Source organism: Colossoma macropomum, unplaced genomic scaffold (genome assembly GCF_904425465.1).
Source record: "Colossoma macropomum unplaced genomic scaffold, Colossoma_macropomum, whole genome shotgun sequence".
Taxonomy (NCBI): Eukaryota; Metazoa; Chordata; class Actinopteri; order Characiformes; family Serrasalmidae; genus Colossoma; species Colossoma macropomum.
Window position 1 is genome coordinate 28,321,673 of NW_023494801.1, and position 14,812 is coordinate 28,336,484.

The window sequence follows — 14,812 nt, forward strand, 5'->3', positions numbered from 1 at the left end:
CACACTCCCAAAAGAGGGAAGTTGTTATAGCTGCAAAGGGGGAACAACTCCATATTAATGCCTATGGATTTAGAACGAGATGTCATAAAAGCTCCTGTAGGCGTAATGTGTAGGTGTCCCAAAACTTTTCTCCATATAGTGTAAAAGGAGTGCCTAAAAGTACTTGGCTACAGAATGCATTTTTACTGTGGTGGGATAAGAGGTAGTGTTATAAGCATTATGTATTGTATAAGTGCGATGACTGTATTTCAGGATGTTGAGCATTCCTCCATTTATTCCAATGGAAAAAATAATAATGTTTGAGTGAACACTGTATAAACACTGCAAATCAAATCAGTTAGAAAAGCGCAAGCAACCTATTCAGACATAGGCGTATGGAGACTAAGCTGCAAAACAACCCATTTTGAAATCACCTTTACATATATCCATCTGTTCAGCCTACAGAAGTTTAGCTCCACCCATTCTGAAGTTAAGCTCTGCTTTTTAAATAAGGCACTGTACAGTGTGGCCAATCGGAACAGAGCTCATTTACATATATATTTGCATATATTTAAGGCAAAGTGCAAAATACAGGGGGTCCTGGGGAGTCCAGGACTCTGTAATTAACCTCTTGGACCCCCTGAATATCCCAAAATCAAAATTCTGGGGGGTCCCTGATAAGAAACTTATGATGTTATGCTGAAAAAATAGACACTCAAATACAAATTCAGGGAAAGATCATTGTTTAGCTGCTTCACCCCAAATCAGCTGCTTCTGTCTTTGGTTTTCTTAACTAGTTAGAGATGCAGCACTGGTCTGCCTCAGGGTGGTGATGTAGCAAACGGGTTTTGCTACTGGTTGGTTGGTCCTTCATAGCCTAGCGACTGTAACTGTGCACCACGATGGCGAGTGAGCAACTAGCCAACGCTGGAAGAACCAACCAACATGGGACCCCCGAATGCCAGGGCGTAATTCTGTCATTGCTTAAAGGCGCAGTAACAACATTCCTGTTCAATTCTAGAGGACAAAGTTAGGTTGGAAGAGGTTCATGTAAAAATTAATTATAACCATTTTTGGTTCGTAAAGCCACACAAATAAGTGGAGCTAAAGGGAAAAAGAAAAACGAATAGGCCCATTAAGGTCTGTTTTATTATGTTTACTTTACCATTAATCAACTTTTGTCCTGATAAAAAATTTCTTTCTTGCTTTACAAAATAAGTGTTAGGCTGTGTGGGCTCCCTCCACCTCACTCAGGACCCCCAACAATGCTCATAAATGGCCCTACATGTCTGTGTGTGTACTAATTGTAATGCTTTGTGTTGGTTCTGCTGAAATACCGTAAATATCCTGTTTTTCTGATTTTCTCAGCTCACCCACAGTTACTGAGTTACACACACAGTTTTGTAGACAGGTGTGTGTAGCGTTGTGTTAGGTGTTCTCCACACAATAGCATTGTAAACTGACCGCGCTTTGCTGTTGTGCTAAAAGCAGGTTCGTTGCCGGGCGCCGGGGATCAGGTTGCCCTCGGCAACAGAGAGTGACCTCGACTACCTGTTCACAGAGTGCGACGTGTGTCTCATATGGGGCGGAGCATTGTTTTAAGGTGCTTTGGTTTTATGCCAGGCTCTGTCTGTCTGTCTGTCTGTCTGTCTCTCTCTCTCTCTCTCTCTCTCTCACGTTCTTTCTTTCTCTCTCGCTCGCTCTTTCTCTCTTCCTCCTTTTACTTCTCACTCTGTCTCTTTCTCTGTTTGTCTCTCTCTCCTTTTATCTCTCTTTCTGCTTTTACCTCTCACTCCCTCCTTTCTTTCCTCTTTTATCTCTCTTTCTCTCTCTCTCTCTTTCTTTTTATTTTTTCTCTTTATTTATCTCTGTCTCTCTCTTGCTATATCTCTTCCTTAGTTGATTTTTCTTTCTCTCACTGTCTCTCTCCTTTTATCAGATTTTTTTCTCTGTTTTTCTTTCTGTTTCTGTCTCTCTGCCTCTCTCTCTTTGTCTCTGCCTTTCTTTCTACTTATCATTCTTTCTCTCCCTCTTTTTTCTGTTGCCCTCTCTCTCTCTCTCTCTCTCTCTCTCTCTCTCTCTCTCTCTCTCTCTCTTTCCTTCATTCTTTCTTTTTTCTTTCCTTTGTTGTTGTGAAAATGTTATTACCCAAAATGGTTAGCCATAAACACACAACACACTCCACCAAATAACAGCCTGTGTGTGTGTGTGTGTGTGTGTGTGTGTGTGTGAATGTGTGAATGTGTGTGTGTGTGTGTGTGTGTGTGTGTGTGTGTGTGTGTGAATGTGTGTGTGTATATGAATGTGTGTGTGTGTGTGTGTGTGTGTGTATGTGTGAATGTGTGAATGTGTGAGTGTGTGTGTGTGTGAGTGTGTGTGTGTGTGTGTGTGTGTGTGTGTGTGTGTGTGTGTATGTGTGAATGTGTGAGTGTGTGTGTGTGAGTGTGAGTGTGAGTGTGTGTGTGTGTGTGTGTGTGTGTGTGTGTGTGTGTGTTTGGCAGTAGCTAAATGTTTTGGTTTGATGCTCCAGAGGAAGCGGATGTCTCTCTGGATCTCTCATTGAGTCAGTCTCATCACTCACCACCCCTGTGAGTATGTGTGTAGTGTGTTTTGGATGGCATGCAGGGTACATGCTGTGGTTATTGTGAATGGAATCTCATATCCTGTTGTTTATAATGGAGCGTACCACTGGCAGAGGGGGGGTGGGGGTGTGAACAGGGTTGGGAGAATGGAATAGTCCTGTTATCGGTTTCATTCAGACAGATACTGGAGAAGTGGAAAGTGTGTGACTGCTAGCATGCGTGTGTGTGTGTGTGTGTGTGACTCCGAATGAAGTAAATATTTGTCATTCCAGCGAGTGAGAGTGAAAGAGAGGGAACACACCACCTCTTTATTATTGTTCCAGTACACACACACGCTGCTGCCAAACTGTAATAAGCGTGCTGACCCTTTAACCTCATGGCTACCGCACTTCACACATAGAGCCGTGTTTATTTTGTCATGCACACAGCTACATTTCCGTATGTTTCCCAATTTAAGGAATAGTTTGGCAGAAAATCAAAAGCAAATCTACACCATCCTCTCCTTAAGGCTCGGTCTCACTAGCAGTTGTCAGCAAATTTTCACAAGTGAAATTGCATTGATGTCAATGGAATTTGTCTCGATGAGCGATTTCGCATCCCAAAGTTTGGAATTCTTTCCCAGAGAATTCCAATTTCATGAACTGACCTGCAAATTTGTGAATTCCAAACTGCAGGAAATGCTCATTTTTAGCAGTGTTTAAGGACAAATCTTTAAAGTCAACATGAATCAGAAATCAGAAAGCATTTTTCTTCCTTAACGGGACTTCCGAGTGAAAATGAATACGCGGGTGGGAAATAATTGTGGGCGGGACATAATTTTATTCTTCAGGAATTGATTGGAGCGTGGAATAGCAGGTGTTCCGAAACAAGTCGAATCAAGCCTTCAGAAACTCTGATGCTCAGCAGAACGTCTGTTTTGCAGAAAAGCTAAAGATTAAAAATAAAAATAAACAGATTTTGTCCAAAATTAAGTACTGCAACATTTTGAAGTGTATTTTCTGTAATTCTCAAATATGATTCATTATTTGTTTGTAAGCGAATGTGTTTTTTATTAGCTTGATTTTAATGTATAATTTTATTTTACTTTTTAAGACGTAGACGAGGCGAAACAGCGTTTAGCAGGCTAGCATTTTAGCATCTGTCATTGTGCATGTTGAGCAACTACTGCCAGCAGTGGAGAACCTTCAGGGCCTTCTAAGTGAAAAATTGGCCAGGTATTGGATCGGGAATTGTTTTTCTCTGTGGTATTTATGTGGATATTGCCAAGCCAGCTGTCCTATTAGTTAGGACTGCAGGAGCTAAAGAGACATCCTAACATGTTAAATTAACTGGCAGCATAATTACAAAGTGGCAGAGGAAGCAACCAATCATGTTTTGATTTCCAATAGGCAAGAAAAAAATGTCACTCTAAGCTTTCTCGAAGTTCTAGATAGATCACTGACTGAATACGAGCGACAGTCTAATCAGTGGGTTGTTAGAAAAGGAAAACAATGGCAGTAGCTCTGTACTGACATCTCTACTGAAAGAGTCACTGTTAAACTGCTACAAGGTAAACAATATGCTAATATGTCTGTCACAAGCTTCAGGTAAATCATGAGATGCCTTTTATTTATGTAAGCAATGCATTCTGAATGAGTAGAAAGTCAGTTTTATTAATAGTAAGCATCATAAAAGTAATATTTTCCAGAATGTTAAGGTCAGACTTGGAAAAATAAGGATTTAGGTCATTGATTACCTCTAGTAGAACTAGTAGAACCAATCAGATTGCTCGGATTTTGAATTTTAATTTCAATAGTTGTGTTTAAATATATTAGCTTTCGCTGTCTTCCGTGTTGCATGGAAATGGTTTGAAAAGTGGAACCAATGTTTTATACCTGCAGACATGAATCATACCAACCCTAGCTGCCTCCTGACTGGGTAGACGCATTGCGTTGGCTGGGTTAATTTGAGCTTCACTCAACGTTTTGAGGCACCACATCCCCTAACGTTTCAGTGTTAAAGGCTACTTCGATTAACATAGGAAGTTTTGCGTGCATCATTGTATTGGCTGTATTTTAGGAATGTGCTGTATGTTGTGGGACAGATATCTCCTGTTGATTCTCTCTTGGTAATGTTTTTTTTTGGCCAAGTGGGCATGTACACCCCCATCCCCCACGTCTTTGCCAAACAGAAAAGTGATGGTCAAAATATGAATGTTTGTAGGTTATTAGTGGTTTTGTTCCATTTCTATTCTCTTTTTAAATAAGTGCAGTCTTTTCTATTGTATACATTTTTGAATTAGGAATACATTAGAGTACTTCTGCTAATGGAAAGGTTAAGTAAAAGTGAAGCAATCAAAAATCATGGTTTGCATATCACACTTACTAAATTATTGTTATATTTGAGTACATCAGTAAACCCCTTGAAATCTCTGTCTTATTACATACTAAGGCTTATTATGCAGTAACTACAGGACGTCAGTGTAAACTAGCTGAGCTCGTCTTGGGTTATAGAAGTGTGTAATAAAACTTTGGGCCCTGGCCTTTTCAAGGGGTAAATGACCCAAGGCTACTCGCCAGTTTGAGCATCTGTTAGCTGACCTAACACAATTGGTGGTTAGTGTTCTCCTCCAAGCATGTTGAACTGTCCAAAGTGGCAGATTAAAAAGATGTGGTGGCTGAATTCACATGTCTTTGAGGAAGCACATGCTAGCCTTCACCCTCCCAGCTTGATAGCATTGTGTGATAGGGGAAGACATAGCTAGCAGGTGGAATCTGATTGAAATTGGGTAAAAATCCAAAAAAACAAACAAAAAAACTAAAAATATGGGCATATTTTGATACAAGCAATTGCAATAGTAGCAAAAGGAATAGTGGAATATATGCTTGCATTTCTTGTTAGCTACATTAGCATGTCATGTAAACGCCATACTCCGATCTAGAAATCTGATTAAGAAATCTGATAAAGAGAGCTGGCTTTTAGCTCATTAATCAGATTTCTCAGTGCATGTAAACTCTTACTCGGATTTCTTTTGGATTTGGCACGCGTGAGAACAGACATCGGTACCAGATATAAACAAGCAGCGTTTTGGAAAGGCGCTGCAGCCAAACACAAAATGAAGGATTTAAATATTCTTCATCTTCTAGATGATGTATGTTCATATTTTCAGGTAAAGTGGTGCGATGTTTAAAACAATGCGGCATGAAGTTTGAGTTTTACGTTGCGTTTACATCACGTCTTCTTCTGTGAGTTTATTGGCTGGTTGCAAAGCATAAATCCGATTACTGCCTGACTCATGTAGACTGGGAGTTTCCTCATTATCTGATTACACAGGTGCATGTAAACACGTTAATTGGATTACTGACAAAATCTCATTTTCTGCAGTTATCGGATTATTAAGTGCATGTAAACGCACTGTATCACTGCGTTGTAATACACTGATCTGAAGGTGGCAACTCAGCAGTTCTGGAGTGTATGAATTGTTTAAAGTCATACTCAGTGAAGTATGTTTTCATTTCTTGACCCGTATAAAATTCTCAATTTTAAAAATCTCCAAAAATACATAAAAATATAAAAACTTCTTGTACACTTACTGTGTAAATAGTTCGCATTTATGCATTCACACATATTACAAATAATTTGGAATTATTTACGGCAAAATAAACAAGCCAGATTGAATTGTGATTAAATTTATTTCTTTATGATTCATTGAATGATTTATTGAGGAATTGATTCAAGTCATTGCGAACCTTCTACAGAGACCTCCACTTATCCACTGGAGAGAGAAAGCAGAGGAAGCGAGAGAAACAGGGAGGGCTGGAAAGGTGCAAAAGGAAGAGGCAGAAGTAATGATGTTGAGTTACGGCTTCTGGATCACGAATGTCACTGCTTTATTCATCAAAGGAAAAGAATAAAAACGAAGAAAAGGGGGAAAGATGAACGAGACCAGGGTAACAACACAGAGTAGTAATATGGAAAGAGTAGAGAAAAGAGAAACAGGCAGGTGGATAGAAGAGTGGATAGAAAAGAAGGAGAGAAAAGTGTTGGAAAGTTTTTTACAGTGTAATAAATACAGGTTTGGTTTTAAGGCATTGTGAGGAGCGTCGGGGTCTCGCAGGAGTTTACGGCAGAAACACACACACAGAGCCGTGCTGTGTGAGTTGGGGACAGCTGCGCAGAAGGGAAGCCTTATAAAGTAAACACACTCACAGTTTACAGCATACCTCTACAGTTGTCGAACGACAGTTTTTGCACCCGACCATATACAGTTGTGTGCAAAAGTTTAAACACCCCCTGTCAAATTACACAAATTACATGTTTTGATGATTATTTTTATAGAAAGTAAGTTAACACATCCTTCATAGGCTACAAACTAAATATTGCATTTTTCTGCAATTTTGGGCACAATTTCTATGCATTTACTGAGTTTAACATAACACAAGAAAAAAGAAAACATAAAATGTAAAATGTATAATTTGACCAGGGTGCCCAAACTTTTGCATACAACTAACTCTATACACACACATACACTATCATTCAAAAGCTTGGAATTACTTGTCCTATTAATTTTTATTATGAAAACATATACAGTGTAAAATGAAGTAGGGTAAACTAGACACAACAAGTAGTTAAATGATAAATAATATAATATCTGCTTTTGATCACATTTGAAATATATGTTATGTGTATGTGAATTTTATCATAGTTTAATTCTGTTAAATATATTGTAACTTAATTCTGGATATTAACAGTATCATATCTTTATTCTGGATATTAACAGTATCATATCTTCATTCTGGATATTCATTTTATTAGAACTTCATTTTGTATGGTAATTTTATCATAATGTATTTCTGGAAATTAATTTTACTAAAACTTCATATTGGATGGTAATTGTATCATTATATCATTCTAAAAATGTGGGAATTATGTTTAGAACTATATTTTAGGTATTAATTTTATTAGACCCCCATTCTAGAAATTGATTTTATAAGGGCTTGTCTCACGATATTCATTTTGTTGAATGAATTATGAGTCATGATTTTCATTCTGACTGTTAATTGTATTTGAACTTCTTCCCGAATATTAATTTTATTATAACTTAATTCTGAATATTAACTTTATCATATTATCACTCTGGATATTTTGTTATAACTAAATTTTGTATGTTAATTTTATCATAATGTATTTCTGGAAATTAATATAACTAAAACATTCTGGATGTTAATTGTATCATAATTTTATTGGTGTTATATTCTAGGTATTACTTTTTATTAGACCCTCATTCTAGATATTGATTTTATAAGGGCTCCTTTCACAATAATAATTTGGTTAGAAATTTATCCTAAATATTAATTTTGTGCATGTTCTACAGCTTTCTCATTCAGTTTAGGATCATCCACAGCTCTGCTCACTATTTTGGACACATCTTACATTTCTTTATTTTAAAAATCTTCTAAATAATATAATAAAGTAATGTATTGAATGTCTCTGCAACAATGTTGATTTTATAACACCACTTTAGGGCCACTAGTGTGATACAAAACTCTTTGACTCTCACACACACACACACACATTGTGTTTTTCAAATCCGGTAGTGAATTTTATAGGCTGTAGCAACACCAGCACACACACACTCGCACAGGTGGTGAGGTTTACAGGCTCTACCAGCTGGACTTGTAGGTCACCTTGAGCGCACTCTTAAAACATAGCAAAACAGCTGTGCGTGTGTGTGTGTGTACAGTTGTATGGGCACCTCGGGCCAAATTACAAATATTGTTGTTGTTCTTTTCTGCAACTGTTAATGCACACTTACTTTATATTTGATTAACTTCATAAATAGAAAAAAAAAAACAATTGTGGCATGTTCTAAAGATCGGACAGTTGTTAATACGCTATGCCTTAATTGCCTTGTAAGGCCTGGTTAGGCAATTCAAGAATTGTCTTTAGGAACGCTAAGCTGATGACAATACCAGAGAAATTCTTTGACTCTTCAAACCTCGTCCTAACCATCAATGACCATGGCCTCCTCTAAGCAGCTGGCTGAGGATCTGAAAATGAAACTACGAAAAACAGAGGAAAGTGATAAAAAGATATCACAGTGCTTCCAGCTCACGGTTTCCTCTGTATGAAATATCATTAAGAAATGTCAACTGGGGAATTGTGGAAGTCAAAGCAAGATGTCGAAGACCAAGAACATTACTTGTATGCTGGCCAGAAAGGCAAAGCAAACCATACGGCGTTGCAGGCCAAAACATGATCTGCATGGAAGAGTCATCAGAAGGAGACGTTACGTGTGACCTCATCACAAAAGTTAATGTCTAAAGTGCCCAAAACAACATTAGATAAGCCAAAGGCATTTATTTTGGAAAAATGTGCTGTAGACTGATGAAGTGAAAACTGAACTCCTTGGTCAGAATCATCATAAAGATATTTTATGTTTGGAGATAAAAGGAGCAGCATTTGATGAAAGGAACTCCTTGCCAACTGTTTAGTTGGCAAGGTGGCATAGAAAATTTGCGCAGCAAGCATTGCAAACATTGAAATCACCAAGGAATAAAACACAATAAAGCCTATAAAGCCTTAAAAGCTGGGGTTACACTGCACGACTTTTATACCGCTTTTAGCCCCGATTCTCAGTCTGGCTGAGTCTGTGCTGGTTGGCTCTAGTCTGTAGATTTTTAGGTCAGACTGAGTAAACAGTTGGAGAGAGAATCGAGTAGTGTTGCAGGGGTGTAGTCTCAGATTTTTGGTTTCCCCATCAAATTTTAGACCAGTAGGACTATATAAAACGTTTGATTTTTTCAACCTGACTCTGAGCGCAGTGTAGTAGTGTATGCTGGTCAGCGACTGCATCTGAATGGACTCCTGCAACAGCCAATGAAAACTGAGAGCGAGAAAGAAGAAAATACAGCAAGTAAACAAAAATGGCAAAAAGTCACTCACATGTGGAGCGAGGCTTTTTAATTGGCTGAGTTTGAGGAACGAGCGCAATCGAGTTTATGTACATTTAAAACTCTACAAAAATACCACATTGACCACATTTTTACATCCATGAGCCTCGCTTAAATATATCTACCTGCTGCTTCTTTACTGTGTCAGTGCAAACGGCAGAGGAAGCAGCAGCAGCAACGAGCTGCTCCACCTTTGTTTATTTGCATGTCCTAGTAACAGGAGAACACGTGAGTTCACAGGAGTTCAGTGAGTTTGGGTTTGATTCAGCAACAACTTAAAAGTTGAGTAGTGTGTGATCCTTAGTCATTTAATGTGTGATCCCCAATATTTCAGTCACCCCAAAAAAATCTGCAGAAATGACTCGGATAGTGTGGCCAGTTTTTTTATAATCTGTTAGAACTTGGAAAGTCGTGTAAGACCCAAGGCTTAAGTTGTGTCTGGAGTTGAGGTGGGTCTGGAGTTGCAGTGTCTCTGGAGCTGAGGTGAATTTGCAGTTGAAGTGGGTCTGGAGCTGAGGTGTGTCTGGAGTTGAGGTGGGTCTGTAGTTGAAGTGGGTCTGGAGTGGAAGTAGATCTGGATTTGAATTGGGTCTGGAGCTGAGGTGAATCTGGAGTAGAGGGGGGTCTGGAGCTGAGGTATGTCTGGCGTTGAAGTGGGTCTGGAGCTGAGGTGGGTCTGGAGTAGAGGTGGGTCTGGAGCTGAGGGGGGTCTGGAGCTGAGGTGGGTCTGGAGTGGAAGTGGGTCTGGAGCTGAGCCTGGTCTGGAGTGGAGGTGGGTCTGGAGCTGAGGTATGTCTGGAGTTGAAGTGGGTCTGGAGCTGAGGTATGTCTGGATTTGAAGTGGGTCTGGAGCTGAGGTGGGTCTGGAGTGGAAGTGGAGGTGGGTCTGGAGTTGAAGTGGGTCTGGAGCTGAGGTGGGTCTGGAGTGGAAGTGGGTTGGGAGTTGAATTGGGTCTGTAATGGAAGTAGATCTGGATTTGAATTGGGTCTGGAGTTTAAGTGAATCTGGAGCTGAGGTGGGTCTGGAGTCGAGGTGGGTCTGGAGCTAAGGGGGGCCTTGTTTTCTTTGTTTCTTTTGTTGTTCAATTACTTAGAATTTCATCCAGCTTATTTTCTATAAAAATGATTAATCTTTATTTAAATTTAACAATAGTCTGCTATGGCAGTCATGGTATGATCTACGTGCAGCTCTGTGTAATTGTGTGTGTTGTTTGCAGATATTAAAGGTTAAAAAAATACAAAGAATGAGTCTTATTGGTCAGGAGAGAAGGAAAGAGTAAAGGGTCTTCTTGAGGACATGGTCTGCCAATGGCCAAAGAGATGGAGGAGAGGGAGAGATGGTGGTGTTGGGAAGAGAGAGAGATTGAGAGAGAGAGAGATGTTTAGAGTGAGCGTTCTATTTGTTTCTCTTTCAGAACAGATGGATTGTTTTAATAGGTTCCGATCTGTTCAGCTGATGTCATACACACTTGCCCACATCCTGCCTCTGTTTTTTTAAGCAGAGTTTGTGTGTGTCTGTGTATGACGTGTTCAGTTCGTGGGGACTCATAGACCCTGTTTACACCTGGTCATTTCATACATCTTAAGTATTAGGAATATTTTTGGATAGAGATTATGCACCAGGCACATGCGCAGTTAGACCCCAGTGGAAGTGTGAGCCATTCCTAGTTACAACATTCCTGGCCTTAAATTGCTCATTCCAACTTCCATCAATCTCAGAGTGAGCACATATGTAAAACTATTTTGATAAGATAAATCATTAATCATCTTGTCTTTGTTCTGTTTTTGTTTAAATACAGGTCAAAGTAGATTTATGAATCACTGTTTTCTGTTTTTTTTGCATTTCACCTACTGTCCCAACTTTGGAATTAGGCATGTAAGCAATTAACCATTTACTGACAAATAAGTAAATGTTCAACCAATGCAATCAGTTAAATAAACAACAGTTACTATTTGAATAGATAGGTTTATCATTTCAGTTGAGTAATGTTTTAAATTTTCTGTATGGCATCAAATCCAGTTAAAGATTTGCAAGCTAGGAAAATCGCTCTTGCGCGAGGAAAACCACTCTTGCGCACGGAGAAAACTACTCTTGTGCGCAAGGAAAACCACCCTTGAGCCCGACATTCAGCTGTTCTTTCTGCTCACTGTTAAGCTTCTGCTCACACAAGAGTTCAATTAATTTTTGACAGCTGTGGGCGGGTCCCAACGTATGATTGGTTACTACTGATTTCTGTATTGTGATTGGTTGGCTGTCAATGGTCGTCAGAGCTTTGGACGCATATAAAAAACCAGGAACAGGACTTTCACTCTAGAAGAAGACCCTCATAGTCCGCCGGTACACGAGGGTTTTTTCTTGTGCGCAAGAGTAGTTTTCCTTGCGCGTAAGAGTACTTTTCCTCGTGCGCAAGAGTAGTTTACCTTGCGCGAGAGCGGTTTGCTCACTTCCGAATTTTGAATTAGATTTGACGCCATATGTATGATTTGGGCACAATAAGCAATTCTGCTAGATAGGCCTTATCTGGTCATGAAAACAGCAGTGTGGTCATACAGTGATGTCTAATATTGTGTGTATTATTATAGCGGCTTCAAAGGTGGCTCAGCCAATCAGATTTGACACACAAAAGTGTCACATATTTGATATAAGCCTGGCCAGACAATTAGTCGTCTAATGACGGCCACTTGTCGGTGAAAAAAGATTGCCAAAGTTTGCCTTCCTAATCTGTGTGTATGCATGTGTCTGTCTTTACATGTGTGTGTGTGTGTGTGTCAGTGTGTGTGCACGCCAGGTTCTCTTCCTGTGTTTCTCTGTGTTTGAAACAAATGCCAACATAAACCCAGTGACCCTCCAAACGAACACACACACATTATCACTGACACACACATCTCAGCGCTCTTAGTTACTATCCCATCTGCACACACACACAAACACACACACACAGATGCTGCTGAGAGCTGTTAAACTCATCTGAAAGGCCTGAGGCTACGGAGATGTTTTTTTTTCTTTCTCTGTAAAAGCAGGACATTCATCACTTCACAACACGCAACACTGATACACACACTTTTCTTATTCCACAGGATCCGGTGTGTGTGTGTGTGTGTGTGTGTGTTGCCTTTTCCTGGCATTTTGGACAAGTGTTGACGAGCGCTTTCACAACACGAACCCCCACATTCTGAGTTTGTTGACAGAAGAGGGTCTGCTCTGTGAGTGTATGTCTGTGTGTGTGTGTGTGTGTGTGTGAATGTGTATCTACAGTGTATACATGTGTAGGATACGAGGAGTGACTTTAAATGGGTTTTAGACATGTCTGTGTCATGTGACAACCTGCTTGCGGTCACACAGTTGCGTGTGTGTCCATATATATATATATATCAATATATGTTCAACAGATGTTTCGGTAGTGACAATTTTAGCTAGTTCCGAGCACAACTGTAAAACGCTAGCCAGTACATGACTAGCAAACACAGCTTTAAACAGCTGTGCACACATTAAATCATGACATTTTTCATGAAAATACAGAAAGTTGACTTAACTGAAGAAGATATGTGTTTCGGTAGGGACAATTCTTAATTTTCCATGCTGATTTTCATACTTTAGGACACTTTTACTTTAAAACAATGGGATCTAACTGCTCACTATGTGGCCATGAGAGCTAAAATGCAGTCTCACTTCCTGTTTGTTACTATCTCAGTCTTGGGTTTAAATAGATTATAAGTTTGTAAACTAATTTGAAGAACAAAGTTTGGTTCAAGATATATACAGAGTGAGCACAACTCCGTTTTGTCCGTTTTCTCAGTAACAGCTTCTTGACAGCTACACGTCCTTTCAGACCCATAGCGTTGCATTGTCTTCTCACAGTGGAAGGATGGGCAGAAACACCTATGGAGTTTTTCAGGCCTGAAGCAAGAGTGGAGCTTGGTTTTCTCCTCTCTCTCAAAGATGAAAGCTGATTAGTGGGTTTTGGTGGTCTACCAGATCTTGCAGGTGGTTGGTAGGAGTCCCATTTTCTCAATATCTTTAAATCATTGTTTTGAACTCTAGCTTTGGAAACCTCTGTTTTTTCCATTTATTTTCTCTGGATTTCCCCCTTCCTCGTCAAGTGAATGACCTTATATCTAATCTCCACACCAACTCATCCTAAGAGTCCTGAATGGTGCTCAATCACTCCAGAGAACGCAGGTCCAGTACTCCGCTGTACATTTACAAAGCAAGGATTATTTTGTTGGTTCTTTAGTTCTCTGGTGTTGCTACGGAGGCAGGACGCTTTTAAAGCCATACAGATGCATGTGTGTGTGTATATATATATATATATATATATATATATATACGTATGTGTGTATATATATATATATATATATATATATACACACCCTGTGGCATTGTTTTTTCAGTGTGTTCGAGAGTGCTTGATCAGTCCTCCCTGGACACACTGTTATTATAAACGTGTTCTGGTTACTGATCCAGCTTGTTCTTTAATACACGCACTGGAATGCTGGACAGAGAACTGGTGGCAGATGTTCAAAGTAAGAAGGAGCGATCCTCCCCTGGACAGGCTTGGACTCTTCTGCAGGATATGAAAGGGGAATGGGGGCTGGCACAGACCAAGTGTTACGGGGGAGGGGGGTGACCTCTCACTGAGTGGGAGCAGCAACGACTTCCTCTTCGCTTCCTGGAGTTGTTTTCACTGTCTGGCTGATGCAGAGTGACCTCTGACCTTATGTGTGTCGCTGAAATTCATAACATCGATATCAGAGAGACTTTTTGCAGATGAAACTACTGCAGAACTTCCTAAATCTCGTAACGTTTGTACTACTTCAGTGAAGTATTGGCAAAGCTGTTGCTACGTATGGTCAGGCCAGCAAAGCTAAATTAATGGAATCAAACTGAGCTGTAAATGTTCAGCAATTGAGCTTAAATTGAGTCTGATGTCTTCAAATACACTGTAAACCCCAATGTTGTAATAATTGCCCAATAATGTAATACAGTGTCTTAACTAATAGTGTAATAATACTTTACACCAAAAATGTATTATTTTTTTTCATGTATCCTGAGCCTGTATTTTCAATGGAACAATATAAATTGTGCTATATTAGCAAATCTGGCACAAATATCCCTCTATATAACCAAAGTAAGTCATCCAGTAAGAGTTTACCACTTAAAAAAACACATTGAGTGCAGGGAACACAGGCATATGGCCCATCCACATGAATTACATTTAACAGTTCAGGGCCCTGGTCAAGTTTTCTAAGTCTACATTTTCTAAGTGAAAATAATTTGACATCATCTAAGAGACACCCTTCTGCAACCTTAATACACAA

General features: G+C 39.5%; 1 protein-coding gene across 1 annotated transcript in view; it reads left to right on the plus strand.

The window, feature by feature from the left end:
* Nucleotides 1-14,812, plus strand: part of spata5 (spermatogenesis associated 5) — a 177,732-nt gene that overhangs the window by 128,005 nt on the left and 34,915 nt on the right. The gene's annotated exons all lie outside the window — the stretch shown is intronic.